The sequence below is a fragment of the Aulonocara sp. 'chitande type north' Nkhata Bay genome, linkage group LG14 (genome assembly GCF_057382095.1).
Source record: "Aulonocara sp. 'chitande type north' Nkhata Bay isolate Kocher_YH1m ecotype deep benthic linkage group LG14, A_spYH_male_GT1.1, whole genome shotgun sequence".
Lineage (NCBI taxonomy): Eukaryota > Metazoa > Chordata > Actinopteri > Cichliformes > Cichlidae > Aulonocara > Aulonocara sp. 'chitande type north' Nkhata Bay.
This window is the reverse complement of record NC_141357.1, coordinates 21,698,498-21,715,751: the sequence shown is the minus strand read 5'-3', so window position 1 is coordinate 21,715,751 and position 17,254 is coordinate 21,698,498. Positions and strand designations below refer to the sequence as shown.

The following is a 17,254-nucleotide window of genomic DNA, read 5'->3' as shown; positions in this document are numbered from 1 at the left end:
GACTAAATATAAAAACAAAATAAAGAACAGTGAGGAGATGAGGAAAAATATGTTTACCAAGCCTCTCCATGCTCATATTCTTAGGAAGTTTCAGTACAATGGGACCTTAGCCAAGCTCCCTAAAGTTTGACACAAAAGAAGAACTGTCCCTGGATGGAATTCATTTAATATATATAGTTTACGGTATTTTAAAGCAGATAGGGACTGGCCTTCCTGAATGAAAGTGGCTCCATGTGGCCGTGGAAGAGCTTCATATTTAAAACTAAAAAAATCAAAATTCAGACTAGGGTGAAATAAATGTTAACGAGTACGTACCACATTGACTAAGCAAAATTATGTAGCCAAGTCACTGAAACCAACCACAAGTGTGCGTTCTTTCAAAGAAAGTCTTTAAAAGAGAATCATCCTATGAAAATTTTTTTGTGAGAGCTTGAGCAGGCTAAGTTGTTATATGGTGTTTTGTGCTGTATCTGGCACATGGATGACTTAGATCTGTGTAAGGCAAAATAGAAGCAAAAGATTATTAAGAGATCGTGTCATGTCAGAGACCTCTGTCTTAATTGCAGGATATCCAAAGGTTAATCACCAAACAGACATGACATATGCAGACACATACAAGCACCGGGGACTGGAGGAGAAGAAAACATTGAGTCCTGATTTGAAAAAATTGAAAATCTATAGAAAGAGATGAATCTTTGATTCCTCAGCAGTTTGCTCAGGAATCATGAGCCAAAATACCTGAGAAGTATAAACGTTTCATTAAGATCTCCAACAAGCTTTGTCCCATTTTCAACAGACAACAAAACACGTTAAATGAAAAAAATACGCTGGTCTGTTCATATCAAATGGAGAATAATTGATTTTCTGATACTCAGTTTGAAATACTTAATTTATTTATTTTAATTTATTTTTAAGTAGAAGAGTTCCAGTAACTTCGGCCATATTAACTGATAAGTCACTGAGTCATTAACTCTTTCTGAAATCTAACTGATCCAGTGAAGATAGAGGCGTTATTCAAAAGAGCCATAACATTATCCATCACAAGCTGTTACTGTAGGTCAGGAACTAAGAGCAGCACAGCTTCTCCAATGTATCTTCTCTACACTTTGCAAGGAAAGGCAACAAGAAGTCTGTGAGATGTTAATACCAATAAAATTAATTGATTTTATTTTAAATGCACACACTAAAGGCATTCAATTGTTGTTTTTTGTTGCTTTCTTTTTCTTTCTTTTTGCTTAAAGCACATTAACAGAGTTTACACTATGTTAATTCTCGGTGAACCAAAAGCTCAGGCTCTTACTACAAAGGCTTTTCACATTATGGCAGTTACTTTACCAACAATGTTTAATTGAAGATTTTATGTTGAGTAGCTTTATTTACAGCAATACATTTCCCCCCGTTAACACAGGTATTAATTCGCACTTTGTTTTAATTCAATTCAATTCAATTTTATTTATATAACGCCAAATCACAACAAAAGTCGCCTCAAGGCGCTTCCTCCCATTAGTCACTCTCATTTGCTCCTTGGTCTGCTAGCACTAAGCAAACAAAGCAAAATGGGCACATGACCTCTTCTTGTCATTTCTGCTCTAGACAAGACATCATAGACTGCAGCTGTCTTGGGTTGGCTGTCCTTACAGACTCTATAGCACGTCCGGCGCCGCTCCGAGCTGGCAGCCAGTATCAGCAGCTCTGACCTGACAGTCCTTTTTTCTCTTTAATATATGTTTCTTTGTTGTTTTTGTGTTTATTGTTTTTCTATTGTGGACTGCTGTCCCCCACAATGGAGCTCAGAATTCTATGGACAATCGTGTTCTTTATTACATTTTTTACGGCGTAAAAAACATCTTTGTCCGGAGAGCGCGTGGAGGTCCGACCTCCCATTGTTTACAGCAGGGAACAGCTGTTAGCCCTAGGAGCCTCCACTGCCCTGCCTAGCGCCAAGCAAGCTGACATCCCCCGCGAGGTGAGGAGGAAAAGACGCGGTACTTGGGCCGGGATCGGGTGTCGCAGTAAAGTTAGGAGGTACCGGCCAGCGATTCCATCTATTATTATGGAGAATGTGAGATCTCTCCCCAATAAAGTAGAAGAACTGGCGGCTCTTACCCGACATCAGAGGCGCTACAGGGAGTGCAGCCTGATGTGCTTCACAGAGTCGTGGCTAACTGCGCTAACTCCGGACTCACACGTAAACATGGATGGTTTTCATCTGATCTGGGCCAACAGAACAACGGAGAGTGGTAAGAAGAGAGGAGGAGGTCTGGCTGTGTTTGTGAACGATAGATGGTGTAACTCTGGGCATTTATCTATCAAAGAGACGCTATGCTGTAAGGACATTGAGCTGCTAGCGGTTAGCATGAGACCGTACTATCTACCGCCAGAGTTTACACACGTGATTATGATAGCTGTGTATGTCCCGCCCTCTGCTAACGCTGCAGCAGCCCTTGAGGTCCTGCACACTGTAACAAGCAGACTCCAAACACAGCGCCCTCAGACCCTTTTTGTTATGTGAAGGCTGTGTGCACGCAGGGGTGGTGATATGAAGGACCCAAAATGCAGACTCACAGAAATCAAAGGTGAACTTAAATATAGCTTTAATGCTGAACTCCAAAAAGTAACAAAACTGAGACTCCAAGGTAAACTTTACACAGACAGAACACACAGCCAAATAAGGGTAGATCGCGACAATGACAAACTGCAACAAAGGGCTTAAATACATAGAGGGAGCAATCAGGGAATGGACAACAGGAGGGAAACACAGCTGGGGCAAATCAGAACTGACGAGACAAGGAAGCATAAACTGAACACACTGAGATAAGACAGAGACCTTCAAAGTAAAACAGGAAACACATAACACAGACTGAACAAAGACAGACTCACATGCAGGCACTACAACAGAGGGAACAGAGACGTGGGACCAGGGCAGACACAGACACTGACTGGACACGGGGATATAGCGGACAGGGGAGACAGCAACTAAGGATTACACAGAGACAAACCATAAGACATAACTCTAACAAAAACCCAAAGACTAGAAATTATAAATAAGATAATAAACTCAAAAACCCTGGGTCAACGACCCAGGCATCCTAACACTTTTCCTGATCTCTGAGGACTTTAATCACATCTCCCTGTCCTCCACTCTCCCCACCTTCACCCAGTACGTCACCTGCTACACCAGAGACAATAAAACATTGGACTTATTGTATGCCAACACCAAGGAGGCATACAGCTCATCACCTCTCCCTCCCCCTGGGGGGCTCAGATCAGAATCTGGTTCATCTCCAGCCTGCGTATAAACCTCTGGTACACAGAGAACCAGTAGTGAAACGCACAGTAAGGAAATGGTCAGCAGAGAGTGAAGAGGCCCTGAGGGACTGTTTCCGTTCTACTGTGTGGGACAACCTCTGCAGCCCCCTGGAGGATGACCTCAACAGCATCACAGACTGCATTACGGATTACATGAACTTCTGTGTGGACAACACCGTACCCATCAAAAAGGTACGGTGTTTTTCTAACAACAAGTCATGGATAAATCCTGAAATTAAGGCTCTCCTCAAGGAGAAGAAGAGTCTTTAGATCTGGAAACAAACAGGAGCTGAGAGTTGTCCAGAAGAAGCTGAAGTGGAAGATAAGGCAAGGAAAGGAAAACTACAGAAGAAAGAGGAAGAACAGCTACAACAGGGCAACTTCAGAGGGGTTTGGAACAGCCTGAAGACAATCTCAAGACAACCCCCCCCCCCCCCCCCCCCCCCGGCTGCAGGAGACTTGGGGTGGGTGGATGACCCCAAATAAATATTTATAATAATAATAATAGGTTTGATCAACCACCCACCCCTCCCACAGCATCGTCCCCCCTGCTGCAATCTCCTTCATCTTCAGGGACTGCCTGTCCTTCACACCTCTCAGCTTCACACCTCCTAGCTCCCAGTCATTAAGCCCACCCCCGGCTTCTGTGGACTCCAACATACACCCCCCTCCCCCAAACTCCACTCTTTCTATCTCAGCACTTCAAGTGAGGAACGAGCTTCGCAAGATCAAGGTGCAGAAGGCTGCAGGTCCAGATGGCGTCAGCTCCAGGCTCCTGAGATGCTGCGCAGATGAACTGTGTGGCATCCTAGGATATCTATTCAACCTGAGCCTGTCACTGGAGAAAGTACCACAGCTGTGGAAGACCTCCTGTGTGGTACTGGGAACAAAGACCTCACATCCCAAGGACCTCAGCAGCTACAGGGTGGTAGCCCTGACATCGCATCTGATGAAGACCCTCGAGAGGTTGGTTCTAAACCATCTGCGCCCCCTGGTGAGGTCTTCATTGGATCCGCTACAGTTTGCTTACCAGCCTGGCATTGGGGTGGAGCACCCCATCATCTACCTCCTGCACCGAGCTCTGACTCACCTGGAGAAGCCTGGAAGCACTGTGAGGATCATGTTCTTTGATTTCTCCAGTGCTTTTAACACCATCCAGCCATGACTTCTGAGAGATAAGCTGGAGCTATCGGGAGTGGACCACCACATGTCCCAGTGGATACTGGATTACCTCACAGAACGTATGTGAGGACACAGGGCTGTGTCTCTGATACACTGGTCTGCAGTACGGGGGCCCCACAGGGACCTGTGCTGGCACCGTTCCTCTTCACCCGCTACACTGCAGACTTCTCCATCAACTCCCCACGCTGCCACCTACAGAAGTTCTCTGATGACTCTGCCATAGTCGGCCTCATCACAGGTGAGGACGACTCAGAGACCAAGGAGTTGGTGGTGGACTTCCGGAGACACAGACCCACCACACTGACACTGGTGAACATCCAGGGAGTGGACATTGAGATAGTGGACTCTTATAGGTACCTGGGTCTTCACCTGAATAATAAACTGGACTGGAGCCACAATACTGACGCCCTTTACCGGAAGGGCCAGAGCAGACTCTACCTGCTGAGGCGGCTGAGGTCATTTGGAGTACAGGGAGCGCTTTTAAAGACCTTCTATGACTCTGTGGTGTCATCCGTCATTTTTTTACAGTGTTGTATTTTGGATCAACACTTTATCGGCAGCTGAGAGGAAGAGGTTGGATAAACTCATTAGGAAGGCCAGCTCTGTTCTGGGATGTACCCTGGACCAAGTGCAGGTGGTGGGAGAGATGGCCAAAATAACATCTCTGATGGACAGAGTCTCCCACCCCATGCATGTAAATGTTGCTGAACTGCAGAGCTCCTTCAGTGAGAGACTGCTGCATCCTCCATGCATGAAGGAGCGTTTCCGCAGGTCCTTCCTCCCTGCAGCTGTCAGACTGTACAATCAGGACTGCTCCCAACAAACATAGATGTTTACATCTGCGCTGTAACTGCAATAACCGATTCGCACTACAACCTGGTTTGCCTCTTATCTGTAGTTATTTTTATTTAATTTAATAACTGTACAGTACTCTGTTTATAGTAACCGTTGTCCTTAATGTAAATATGTAAGAAAAATTGTGTATGTTTCTGTTCTGTGTTCTGTGTCCTGTGTACTGTTTGTTTGTATATGTGTCTTTCTGGCTGATGTTACAACCAAATTTCCCCTTGTGGGACAATTAAAGGATTATTCTATTCTATTCTAAAAGCATGGAGTCCCTCTTAGACAAGGTCAATAGGGTAATCATGGTATATATACTATAATGACAGGTGGCTGAGCCAGAAGCTTTAAAACATATGCTTAGACTGGAATAATAAATGAACTGGTCCTTCAGTATAAGGACGAGTTCAAAGACAATACTGGTAGGTTGAAAGCTTTGGTAATTTGTCTACTGACACTGGTAGTGTTTTACTAGCCTGAGGGCAGTTCTCATTTTGAAAATTCAGTTAGGGGAGGAGATTATTGAAACTGGGACTTTACAACCTGCAATTAGCACAAATATCTCACATCATCATTTAATTAAAATTACTGTCCTTTAGGGATGATTCCACTCTTCTGTCATCATAATATTGAGTCATTTAGTGCTAAGTCCCCTCCTAAATTCCAAAAAATGCCTGGAGATTTTTTTTCACACCGGCTATCAAAATGCTATTAAATATTGATGAATCGGGCAGACTTAAGATCATCTTTGACTAAGCCTCCTGCTCCCCCGTATTTTGAAGGTGGTTTTGTCACTTGAAGCCATCGACCTTGCTTTGCAACATAGCTCTCTGTCTAACTGTATATGTCTTCTTGCTCCCATAAGCCTTTCGTTTCATTTTCAACCTGTTGTTACTGACACACAATGCTGTTTACTTGTACACTGTGAAATTACCCACATGTTGGAGTTCGCACTGAATGTGAACGAAATGTTTGTGAGCTTTTGTTTAACAGCTTGCGTAGTGCAGTCATAAGGTGTAAACGAGGTGCAATAAACCTGTTAGTAAGAGTATGTAGTTAATTACTGCGCGTCTGAATGTGTAGATGTCAACTATGAATAATTATTGACACTGATATGTTCTCGGGAACACAAAGGACTCCTTCTGTTTGTCTAGTCTGAACGATGCAAACGAGGTACCTTTGAGTGAATTGTGGAGTGTTCGGCTGGTTTTTATTTGACGCATGCTGAGTAAGACTTAAGTTTTTGCAGGATTTTGAGTAGCTTGAGTGATTTTTGGGATTGTTTAATATTGGGCTTAGCTACAGCATTCTTTTTTCAATCTTCTGGTAAACTGGAGGTGCTGCTGAGCTTCAGGATGGCAGGACTGATTCAGCTGCTGTAACAAAGATATCTAGTATAGTGACAGGCAGAACAATAGAAGCCTGTGCCTCAGATGAAGACACCGGGGTACTCATAGGCACATTGTTATATAAGGTGTATAAGCCCCGAGAAGAAAATGCAATGCAAAGCTATGCAGTGTTTTTCAAAGTCATGTGAGATTAAACCAGTATCAGTACACTTTCAATCTAGTATTTATTATGTGTGTTACACCCCTTTATTAAACTCTTAAACTTTGCTGCTACTGCTGTGCTCAGTGTTTTCCTTGTGGTCTTAGCCTATTTTCTTTCTCTCCTTTCTTTTTTTATATAAGGTTGCCCTTCTGGGAAAGAGAATCTCATTTCTGATACGTTTCCAAAACTACAAACTGCAGAACTGTATGGAAAAACTCACCAACCATATTTCAAGTACTCAATTTTTCTAACTAAACACTATATGTGTTTTCAAATGGACTTCTTAAGAGTCAAGGCATCTTCTTTGACATGTTAGATTAGTGTATCGTCATCTTTGACTTGCTACCAGTATGGATGAGGCGATTCTACTTGTATTCCCACTGACAGGTAGGCCACTGAGATTTGATGTCACATTAAATGTGTGTTTACTGCTTGGAGAGGTTAGTGAGCTACATGCTGGTTGTGAACATCTAGTTCATTCTTGAACAGAGAGTCTCAGGTCATTTCAGAGAACTGAAGAGCGGAGCGGTGACTGATACTTATCATATACAAATACCTCCTCCTTCTCATCTTCTGAGTGCATTGTTTTCACTCGTGTCTACACGTTTCACGTGGACTGACATTCTCTTTGAACTCACTGCAAATATTCACCCGAGGAGCATGCGTACCACATGCATATTAATTTTCCGCAGCTTGTGACAGTCAAACAGTCTTGAACATCGGTCACACATCACTTATTCCCATCTACAAGTTGCTTTTGTGCCATTTCTGCGATTCCCATTGCAGCAGTACATGAATATATGCTAATATATGAGACTCATTATGCATCTGACGTGCCTTTGGTTTAAAGTGTCAGTTTTAATTGTCCATTTGCAACTGAATAACACAGCGTTTGATGTATGATTGACAGTTTTGATATGTGGATTGTGTAAACTGTTGTTCTGACAAGGCAAGTCAAACAGCTGTCAGACCAACCTGTTCCAGCAGTCGCTAAGCCTTCCTTGTACTTCCCAATTCACAAAGCGCAGACAGTCTGACTAGCTTAATGGTCAAACCGAGCCCACTGATTCCAGGATAGGAGTTCGCGATAGATGTAAAGAATATAATTATCAATGTTTTTAGATAGTGCCAGCTAGTCAGACAGTAAGCCATCACCTCTCCCCTACTCCTCAATATGTTTAAGTTGAGGCTTGTACTTGTAATTTTTTTAATTATAATTGATGGCAGTTGCTGATCCAGATGTCTGACTGTAATAAAACACAGCCACTAAATTAGTCTGTCTGGTGGTTCCATCATTTTTTTTTCTTTTAATTTTCATTTAACATAGCGAGGAGCATACCTGCACGCATGCTTTTTCACTCAACAGGGGGGAGCAGGAAACTCGGGGAGCTTTGAGAATTAGATTGAAGAAAATTTGGTGTATTGCTTTTAGAGTGTTTTCCTCCCCTGTATAAATACAAACCCTATTTGTCAAGTATGACACTGATGCTTAACAGTGCTTTTTCAGTTCTTTAAAGGGAGAGATTTGTGTCACAGTCTGGCTGAGGCAGACTGTATGTGTTTGCAAGAGAGGACTCAAACGCAGACCAAAAACTGAACGTGACGTGGATTTAACAAAAAACAAGCCGTTTATTGAGGCTAGGAAACAAGGTACAAACAAAGGGCATAGGTGAAACTAAACAATAACCTAAACTCGGTGAACTAAAACTAAACATGAAAAAACCTTAAACATGGTGAACTGACATGGATACCTGAAGTTGTGACGTGGATGAGCAGACGACCTGACAAAGAATGACTGAAGACACACGGACTAAATACACACAGGAGGATAATGAGGGAAACGGAAACACATGGGGAAACAGCTGACACACATGAACATAACGACGTCACAAGAGGAGAGTAAAACTAAAAACATTGAACATAGGAACACAGGACCCCTTCAAAATAAAACAGGAAACATAATGAGACGCAGACATGACAACATGAACTTGACAACATGAGACTCACAGACATGAAACACATGAAGGGCAAGGGAGACTTCACAGGGGTTGAAAACACAAGGGGGAACTAATAAGCAAATGAACATAGGAAACCTAATGAGCTTAAACATACTATAAACATCAAAATGAACTAAAACTCAAAACACTGGGTCATAAGACCCAGGATCGTGACAATTTGCTTTTTTGTAGTATATATATATATATATATATATATATATATATATATATATATATATATATAGAGAGAGAGAGAGAGAGAGAGAGAGAGAGACAGAGACAGAGAAATTACAGTATACAGTCTTTATTATAGTGTATGTATCTGAAACCCTCTCACTTTTAGAGCCTTTAAAGTCCTGCTCAGAAAAGCTATGATTACACAGCGGTCCAGTTTCTCTGATTTCATCTCACATTCTTTGCCTGCGCTGGCTGTGAGCAAAGAAACAAAAGGAGAGCTACAATAGCCGACATTTTATACAATCCTATTCAGTATTCACGGGAGGCTTATGCCGAAAATGCAATGGGTACAACTCTATGCAATATGATTGTATGTCTGTCTACCTATTTATGCCAACTGACAGCTGAAGTAATCTGTGCCACTGTCCTCTTCATTCCTCTACAATCTGGTCTCTGCAGTGGGACTTGTACTCAATTCTGATCCTCAGGAAGAATTACTGTTATTCTTTCATGAGGTGAATACCAAATATGTTACTGTAAATAACTGAAATATTACCATTACTGCAGGTGACTGTAAAATATATTTAAAGTTTGTGTCATGGACCACTCTGAATCTTATAATGAGCATTTTAAGATTAAGGTGCAGGAAGCATAAGAAGAGCTACACTCACTCACTTTATTGGGTACACCTTGTATTGCATTGAAATCTGATGACTGTTTTTAGCACAGTGAACTCGTAATGTTCAAGAAACCAGTTTGAGGTGAATTGAGGTTTGTGACATGGTGTGTTATCCTGCTGAAAGCATCCATTAGAGTACTGGGTGCACTGGTCATGAAGGGATGCACATGGTCGGCAACAATACTCAGGTCACCTGCACCATTTAAAGTATTCTTAACTGAAACTAAAGTAATATCTCCGGTTATAACGAGTGGATATTTGAGTTACTGTTACTTTTCTGTCAGCTCAAGTAGTTTGACCATTGTCTGCTGACCTCTGGCATCAACAAAGTATTTTCACTGACACATTTTCTATAGAGATGAGAGATGGGAGAAAATCCCAGTATATGAGCAGTTTCTAAAACTCTCAGAGCAGCTGGCACCAACAACTGTGCCACGTTCAGCCACTTAAATTGCTTTTCTTCCTCATTCTGATGTACAGTTTGAACTTCAGGATGTCATCTTGAGTATTTCTACAGTGGGGCAAAAAAGTATTTAGTCAGCCACCGATTGTGCAAGTTCCCCCACTTAAAATGATGACAGAGGTCAGTAATTTGCACCAGAGGTACACTTCAACTGTGAGAGGCAGAATGTGAAAAAAAAAATCCATGAATCCACATGGTAGGATTTGTAAAGAATTTATTCGTAAATCAGGGTGGAAAATAAGTATTTGGTCACCTCAAACAAGGAAAATCTCTGGCTCTCACAGACCTGTAACGTCTTCTGTAAGAAGCTTTTCTGTCCCCCACTCGTTACCTGTATGAATGGCACCTGTTTGAACTCATCATCTGTATAAAAGACACCTGTCCACAGCCTCAAACAGTCAGACTCCAAACTCTGCCATGGCCAAGACCAAAGAGCTTTCGAAGGACACCAGGAAAAGTATTGTAGCCCTGCACCAGACTGGGAAGAGTGAATCTACAATAGGCAAGCAGCTTGGTGTGAAAAAATCAACTGTGGGAGCAATCATCAGAAAATGGAAGACATACAAGACCACTGATAATCTCCCACGATCTGGGGCTCCACGCAAGATCTCATCCCGTGGGGTCAAAATGATCATGAGAACGGTGAGCAAAGATCCCAGAACCACACGGGGGGACCTGGTGAATGACCTGCAGAGAGCTGGGACCAAAGTAACAAAGGTCACCATCAGTAACACACTACAACGGCAGGGAATCAAATCCCGCAGTGCCAGACGTGTTCCGCTGCTGAAGCCAGTGCATGTCCAGGCCCGTCTGAAGTTTGCCAGAGAGCACATGGATGATACAGCAGAGGATTGGGAGAATGTCATGTGGTCAGATGAAACCAAAGTAGAACTTTTTGGTATAAAGTCAACTCGTCGTGTTTGGAGGAAGAAGAATACTGAGTTGCATCCCAAGAACACCATACCTACTGTGAAGCATGGGGGTGGAAACATCATGCTATGGGGCTGTTTTTCTGCCAAGGGGACAGGACGACTGATCCGTGTTAAGGACAGAATGAATGGGGCCATGTATCGTGAGATTTTGAGCCAAAACCTCCTTCCATCAGTGAGAACTTTGAAGATGAAACGAGGCTGGGTCTTCCAACATGACAATGATCCAAAACACACCGCCCGGGCAACAAAGGAGTGGCTCCGTAAGAAGCATTTGAAAGTCCTGGAGTGGCCTAGCCAGTCTCCAGACCTCAACCCCATAGAAAATCTGTGGCGGGAGTTGAAAGTCCGTGTTGCTCGGCGACAGCCCCAAAACATCACTGCTCTCGAGAAGATCTGCATGGAGGAATGGGCCAAAATACCAGCTACTGTGTGTGCAAACCTGGTAAAGACCTATAGTAAACGTTTGACCTCTGTTATTGCCAACAAAGGTTATGTTACAAAGTATTGAGTTGTATTTTTGTTATTGACCAAATACTTATTTTCCACCCTGATTTACAAATAAATTCTTTACAAATCCTACCATGTGGATTCATGGATTTTTTTCCCCACATTCTGTCTCTCACAGTTGAAGTGTACCTCTGTTGCAAATTACTGACCTCTGTCATCATTTTAGGTGGGGGAACTTGCACAATCGGTGGCTGACTAAATACTTTTTTGCCCCACTGTATATGCCTACATTGAATTTCTACCATCTGATTGGCTGATTAGATATTTATGTAACAAGCAGTTGAACAGGTGTACCTACGGTAACAAAGTTTCAGTTGATTATATATTGGTGTGAAAGGTACTGCTGTCCAAACCACTTATTGTGCTCAGTGACTTCATTAGGTTAATTCTCCTGTGTTTGGGCTTCAAGTCTTTTACTTTGTCTATTTTTTAAATTTTCTTATGTGAACAGCCTACAGTGTTGTAGATTTATGTCTTAACAGAATACCTTAACCTAAGAAACCTAAGGTAAGATAAAAAAAAAGCAAAAAAATAAATGAATAAGTAAAAGAAAAGAATGAAAAAGAAAATTTGACTTGAAGGTGGTGAGCAGTGTTGGTCAAGTTACTTGAAAATAGTAATTAGTTACTAATTATTTCTCCAAGAAAGTAATCCTGTTACTTTACTGATTACTTATTTTCAAAAGTAATAAATTACTTAGTTACTTTTAAAAAAATATGATACACAACCTGAACACATAATAAAGCAATAGACCTTTCAGCCCAATTCTATTTTTTCTGCATAATCCATCATATAAAATTGAAACACATGAAAAAGTCTCTTTTTAAAATTTGTTTTATTAGTTTTAGTCTTTAACTTTATGCATCAAGCAAAAATTAAATTATGTGCAACAGTGTCTGACTTGAAGACATTTGTTTAACCTTTAAACCTATTTTCTGCATATTCCAGCATATAAAATAATTTTTTGTGTTTACACTCCCTATTTCAAATAGATGCGATTAAATAACAGCAAAAAAGAAATAAAATCAAAGATTCAACAGCACTAAGTCCCGTCGCTCTTAAATCTATTTTCACCTGTTTAGCAGGAGTGGAGGTGGAGGTTTGCCTAATTTGAAGTTAAATTTTCACTGTAGAAACAAGTTTTCTTCCAATGGAGAGTGTACACCAGAAGATTTCTACAGATTCAAACTCAAAGTAATGTCAGTACTTCCAAGCTTAAAACGCTGCACGGTCATACTTTTTCCCGCCCTCTATTATTGATCTACACAAGCCTGTTGCTACCACGGCACAGACGTCGCATGCTTCTACGTCATTGTCATGACACACTATCATAAACAAATTCACGGTTTAGTAACGCAGCGTGCTTACGAGAACGTAACAGTAATGATTACTGTTACGTTCTCGTAAGCACGCTGAGTAATCTAATTACTCATTACTTGAAAAAAGGAATCGGATTACAGTAACGTGTTACTGCCCATTTTTGGTGGTGAGTAAACAGAAGAATGCTTGGAGCAGTGAGTGTATCAAGGAGCATTATATACCTGTGTCTCCTGAACCGCTTCAGCTCCTGTTCTTTTTACTGTATATTTTTCTTAATAGAATTATATTTTTTCAAAGTCATTTTATCCCAAGCACAACCTAAAGAGCCAGCATGCAATTTAGCCACTTTGGCTTCAGTACAGAAGCCCTGCGGTAGTAAAGATATATCAGTCTGTGTTTGTGTTTCTGAAAAGAGAAGCTGAACTGAAATTGATATCATAGGTTTGGGTGTGTTAAAAATGAGGGCAATCATTCAGCTCAGTTTTCATTTTACCCCTGTATCGAACGTATTGGAATTTGTGTTGAATGCTAAAATGAATGAGCTTATCTCACTGAAAAGCCATTAGTGTTACAGATTGCATTGACTTTCACTCTAAAGCCTGCCAAAGCTTTTGTCTCTACTCAGCGGTGATTTAGCCTGCGAAGGCTTCTGCAACATATCTAAGCTATCATTGACATTGATTGGCCATATTTAGTATCAAGGGACTCAGCATTGTGTTTTTAATTTAATGTCTCACTTCTGATATTCTCATATGCAGTCAAATAAATGGCACCCTGTTGGAAGAAGCAGTTAAGCTTTATATTGTTAACTAGCACAGTGCTGTTGTTTGTGTCGGGAATCTTGGTAGTTAAAAAAAATCTTTCACTTCCTGTTCAGTCTTCTCCATTCTACACTGGGTTATCAGGTGTTAGCTGGATGAACGTATTTTACATTGTTGAAAACATGCTGCTGTAAAGTCAGTCTAATTGAACAATAAAGCGCCGTAATCCCCCTGTGTGCATAATGATATAAGCTGCAAGGAATATTCAGTACTCAATTAATTTTGGAATGGGCGTCATTCAGTGCTGTTTTTCTGTTTTTCTTCTCTGCTGAACACCTCAAGGGAAGACCTTCGACAGCTGTTATTTGCATAGTTTTCCTAGAAAAAGTCTGTGAAATGATCTTGATGTGTTGACAGTCCTATCCAGCTGTTCCTCTGGGCTCCTGAGCAATAACAGTAAGGTAGTGCGAGAACAGAGAGGGACGGTCTTATTGCCATCTTAGGCGGTGAGCTGCTTAAGGTTTATATTGGTAATATGAACACTACATGCAGATCCAGATAAACCTCATGTAATGACCAGTGCAGTTAATGGGGAATTATTCTTTTTTCCTTTTGCTTATATTGTTCACTAATCCATACATTTCCAGAAACATCTGCAAAATAATCATCTGTGTGTCTGCTCTGTTCCTAAAAGGACTTTGCTTCACTTTCCTTTACCTTTCTTTTCCTTCTAGTTAGTGAGTTCAGAAACAACATGTACAGTACAGTGAGGGCTTATTAAAGCCTGATTTGGCAGGTGGGGAATGCTAAGGTGTAGCAGCGCACCGTGGGGAGAAGAATTACTTCAATTAATTCACACAAAAACTTATTTTGTGAGTTTGTGTTCAGGCTGTGATCAGCTGACCTGTGATGCTGCTGCTGTGAGATGCTCAGAGTTTGAGCAGATGTTTCATAAGCTATGGGGCAGGTTTCCAACCCTAGACTGTATAAAGCAAGAGTAAGAGGTGAAATTCAGTGAGTGAATCTGATCTGTATATTTTTTGGTAAACTGATGTTATTACCCTGGTTGTAACCTAACATAAACCGTGAACATCACTGCGACCTTTACCACAGTACTGCATATTGACCAGCTTAACCTGCACTAAAGTGTACCAAACTGCCTAGTACAGTATTTTCATGGAACTTTTAAATCCACTGCATAATTAGTAAACTTAAGTTTCTTTTGCATGACATTTCACAAAAAACCTAATTCAGCAGCACATCATGCACAGATTAAAGATCTAATTTAAAAAGTTGAAAGTGAATTAGGACATTACATGCTGGAGTCCTTGTCTTTGTCGATAATCTCTGATCGTTCCTCTCTGTTCTCTCTCTCTTACATCTTTATCTCTGAGATGGCATTCATTAACTTTTTTTTTCTCTCTCGGGAAATACAGCAAATGTACATTTAACTAGCAGACAAACTGTGTGACAAACTGTGCAGAAACAAGTTGTGTGTTTGGTGATACTTGTTGCGTTATTTTAAAAGCTGAATTTAAAATAACCTGCCATTTAAAGAAATGCCAAAGTACCACAACTGCAACTTCAGTTACATCTGCACCCTGAATGCGTCACGAGAATGAGAAAAGGAATGTGTTGAGGGCGTATGTAAACCTGCGATATTTTTATTGTTGCTGAGCAATGCTGTCCATGCTGTCACTGGAAGCCATGTCAGGTTGTAACACGTGAAAATATCACATAACACATATGTGAAAGTAATATTTATTAACCTGCCTGTCAGACTTGATGGCTCATCAATAGAACGTGTTGGAATGCTAATTCCAGTCAACTTTAACCCAATTACAGTACTGTAAAACAAATTAAAAAAACAAACACATTAAGAAAGTTTCATGCCATGGTAAGACTTGCATTGTGACTCATTTATTTATCTGGTTTTATACTCACATGCTACTTTTCTGGCCTTGGCTAAGAAATGGCATATTAACCAAAAACATGCTACACATAGCAGCAAACACTAAAATCTGCGAGAAAGTGTGTAGATTAAATGAAACAACTTTGAAATGAACCGATACTAAGATTTGCATGACACTGACTCAATCTTCAAATCTCCCTCTTTAAATGTTGTCCATCTCTGGTCCAGTTACCCAGCTGAGACACTCTAGATAAGCACGTCCTGTAGTCCAAAGAGTGTCTTCCTGCATCCAGAATAATCACACAGGTGCAAACGCAGGACTGTCAGCTTCCTCCCTTTGAAAATGATATTGTGGCTACATTTGCACCTCTACTGGCTTTGTGCCTGCATAAATATAGAGGACCTTACTCTTTCCAGTCCAGCTGCAATAGCCTTGCTGTCTGCCATCTTCATGCTGTCTGACATTTGGATGCTTTGCCCTCCACGCACCTAACTGGCTTACTCTGTTTGGTAGGATGAGCCGAAAGAAACTTTGCTTGTTTTTTGTTGAAAATAAAGTATTTTACGCAGCTGTAGTGTACTTTATAACAGAAAACAGTCACTGTGGTTGCAGTGACTTTGTCCCTGACCCCCATCCCCCCACCCTAGATCCCCCTTTAAAAAAAACAGAAAGTCTCTTTCTGATCTGGAACATAAAACACTGTCAAAGAGAAGACGCCATCCTCTATCGCTGCGTACCAGAACCACCCACTCCTTTAAGCTTCGTAAATGTCAGCTTGAATAACGTCAGACCTTGATGAAGAGTGAACATCTGAGAATCACTTTAAGAAGGTGTGATGAGGTAAAATAGGGTTAAAAATACCGTCAAACGCATTAATGGTTTACATTTGTGAATCATGTTGAGAATTAATGATGGCATCTGTTGATTTTCTAGTGTTTAGTCTGATAGAGCTGCATGCAGTTAGGTGAGGGAAAATATAAAGAAAATATAGGAAATGGTTGCATCTAAGGGACATTAACTGCACATGGGAAAAACAAATAAAATAGAATAAAATTAGTAGAAATTTAATACTAAAATTATTAAAAATGAAACTATTTCTTAGCTATTACCTACGATAATTCCATTTTGTGCCTCTTGTGGGCAGACTCGCTGGTATGGCAAACCTTTTTAGCAAACAGTTAGTTATTTACACAGGCGGGAAACAGGGAACAACATTATGATTCATTTGGAGTCATATTGCTGTCCACCTGGGAAATGGAAGTCAAATATATCCCCTTTGATTTTCGGTCCTTTATAACTCCTGATGGAAACAGCTCAGAGGGTTTAATACAGACCCAGAAATTTGGTTCAGGATGCTTCAAGTCACCTTATGTGACTTTTTGCTTCAATACCAGGGAGATAAAAAATGGATTTTATGTTTAAATATATAACAAAACAACAAAGACCTAAAAAAAATTTAAAAAGACTGTTGCCAAGTAATACAGAAAAAACAGCAAAGTCATTAAAACTCCCATAGGCTTAAAATTCACTTAGCTGCAGTCTCGCACTGACACTAATAGATTCCTAGCATGCAATGAGAGATGGCATGAGCAAAACAGAGATGAGGCACTGTATATCCGAAGG

General features: G+C 40.9%; 1 protein-coding gene across 1 annotated transcript in view; it reads left to right on the top strand.

The window, feature by feature from the left end:
- The window catches only part of grik4 (glutamate receptor, ionotropic, kainate 4), a 362,254-nt gene that overhangs the window by 162,063 nt on the left and 182,937 nt on the right, over positions 1-17,254 (top strand). The window lies entirely within an intron of this gene.